This window comes from Portunus trituberculatus, chromosome 24, assembly GCF_017591435.1.
Source record: "Portunus trituberculatus isolate SZX2019 chromosome 24, ASM1759143v1, whole genome shotgun sequence".
NCBI lineage: Eukaryota > Metazoa > Arthropoda > Malacostraca > Decapoda > Portunidae > Portunus > Portunus trituberculatus.
The window spans coordinates 12,847,456-12,849,955 of record NC_059278.1 but is presented as its reverse complement, the minus strand read 5'-3'; the positions used below and the strand labels follow the sequence as shown (position 1 = coordinate 12,849,955).

The 2,500-nt window shown below is 46.3% G+C and overlaps 1 protein-coding gene across 1 annotated transcript in view; it reads right to left on the bottom strand.

Annotated features, from left to right (window-relative positions):
* Positions 1-2,500, bottom strand: part of LOC123508366 (FAD-dependent oxidoreductase domain-containing protein 2-like) — a 91,375-nt gene that overhangs the window by 35,848 nt on the left and 53,027 nt on the right. The gene's annotated exons all lie outside the window — the stretch shown is intronic.

Sequence of the window (2,500 nt, the reverse complement as noted above, 5' to 3'; positions counted from 1 at the left end):
GTTGTGGTGGTTGTGGAGGGGTTGTCGGGGTTGTAGGAGTTGGAGGGGAGTTGTTTGGGGGTTATAGGAGGTTGTAGAGGTTTGTACGCGGGGTTGCAGTTGTTGGGGGTAATTTTTGTGGGTTGTGGGATGTTGTAAGGAGGTTTTACGGGGTTTGTGGGGGTTGTCGAGTGTTGTAGGGGGTTGTGGGAGGTTTTATAAGTGTCGCTGGGGGTTGTTGGGAGGCTGTATGGGGACTGTAGAGGTTTTGTTGTGGGTTGTAGGGAATTGTAGGGGTTGTAGAGGTTTATAAAGGGTTGTAGGGGGTTGTGGAAGGTTGTGGTGGGTTCTAGGGGATTGTGGGGCCTTTTACGGGGTTATGGAGGGTTTGTTAGGGGTTGTAGGGAGTTACACGAATTGTAGAGGTTGTGGAGAATTGTGGGGAGTTGTGGGGGTTGTAGAGGAATTGTAGGGGTTTGTAGTGGGTTTGTGGGGGATTGTAGAGGAATTGTAGGGGTTTGTAGTGGGTTTGTGGGGGTTATGGTGGGTTTTAGAGAAATTGTAGGGGTTGTGGGGAGTTGTGGGGGTTGTAGAGGAATTGTAAGGGTTTGTAGTGGGTTTGTGGGGGTTGTGGTGGGTTGTAGAAACTGTAGGGTTTGTAGTAGGTTTGTGGGGTTGTAGAGGAATTGTAGGGGTTTGTAGTGGGTTTGTGGGGGTTGTGGTGGGTTGTAGAGGAATTGTAGGGGTTTGTAGTGGGTTTGTGGGGGGTTGTGGTGGGTTGTAGAGAAACTGTAGGGGGTTTTGGGGAGTTGTGGGGGTTGCAGAGAAATTGTAGGGGTTTGTAGTGGGTTTGTGGGGGTTGTGGTGGGTTGTAGAGGAATTGTAGGGGTTTGTAGTGGGTTTGTGGGGGTTGTAGAGAGTTGTAGGGGTACTGTAGAGAGTTGTAGGTGTATTGTAGAGAGTTGTAGGGGATTGTTGGGGTTTATATGTGGTTGTGCGGGTTGTAGGGTTTTTGTAGAAGGTTCAGGGGGGGCTGTAGGGATTTGTGGGGGTTGTGGGGGTTGGGGATCTAAGGGAGTGTTTGTTGCATTAAGGGGGAGCGTCTCACTATGTTGTTTTTTGTGTGTTGTTTGTGTTATTTTGTGGTATTTACGTCTTTGGAGAGAGAGAGAGAGAGAGAGAGAGAGAGAGAGAGAGAGAGAGAGAGAGAGAGAGAGAGAGAGAGTTCAAACACCGGTCTCCACTTCACTCATTAACAACTAATACATTTTTCCTTTCCTTCCCATCCATCCACCCTCCCATCCACTCCCCATCCACACCCCATCCACCCCAGTCCACTCCCCATCCACCCCGTCCACTCCTCCCTTCCACCCTCCCATCCTCCCCTTCCTACTCATCACACTCTTCCACTCACTCCCCACTTGCACATCCTCCATCTTTACACATCCACCCTCCCTCTCATCCACTTACTCCCACCTTCCCACCCCTTCCCCTTCACCTTCTCTCTAATCACTTTCCTCTCTCCATCCATCACCTCCCTCTCCTCCTCTCCTCTCCCTCCCTCACCTCACCTCCCTCTCCTCTCTCTTCCTCCCTCACCTCCCTCCTCCTCTTCTCTTCCTCCATCACCTCCATCTCCTCCTCTTCTCTTCCTCCATCATCTCCTCTCCTCTCCTTCCATCATCTCCCTCTCCTCTCTCTCCCTCCATCACCTCCCTCTCCTCCTCTCCTCTCCCTCCATCACCTCTCTCCTCCTCTCCTCCTCTCCTTCTCTCCTTTCAATCTGCTGGTTTAGTTTTTAGGCAAAGTTTTCACCATTCCTTTCGTCCTTCTCTCCTTCCTTCTCCTTCTCTCCTTCCAATCACGAATTAATGTTATGGATTTTATTTTTAACACAATCAATTAAGCTTTCCTATTTCTTATTTCTGTTTTTTTCCTTCTCATTTTTTTTTCAGGAGTTTCAATGTGAACGACCAAAGAGTGTTGACTTCATAAATAGTTTTGCATATAATCACTCACTCTCTCTCTCTCTCTCTCTCTCTCTCTCTCTCTCTCTCTCTCTCTCTCTCTCTCTCTCTCATTCATCTATTCTAATGAGTCTTTTCATCTGTCCCGCATTTTTATTTATTGAGCACTTAAAAGTCAATCACTGAGTTTCTCCATCAAGGAAACTCTTTTGCATCTGTTTGTCTGATTAATCTCCTCGTATGAATTATTTGTCTATGTATATTTGTCTTCCCGTCTACATGTCTGTCTCTGTCTCTGTCTCTGTCTGGTCTGTCTGTTCCATTGATCTGTTTATTGATCTATTTGTCTGTCTGTTTATTGATGTAGTTATCTCTGTTTATCTGTCTTTCTACCCGTCAGTCTATCTCTGTCTATTTGTTTCTCTATCTATCTATCTATCTATCTGTCTGTTTATCTATCTATCTATCTATCTATCTATCTAGGTATTTATCTAAGTACTTATGTCTATCTGTCTATCTACATCTATCTATATATCTATCTACCTAGTATCTTT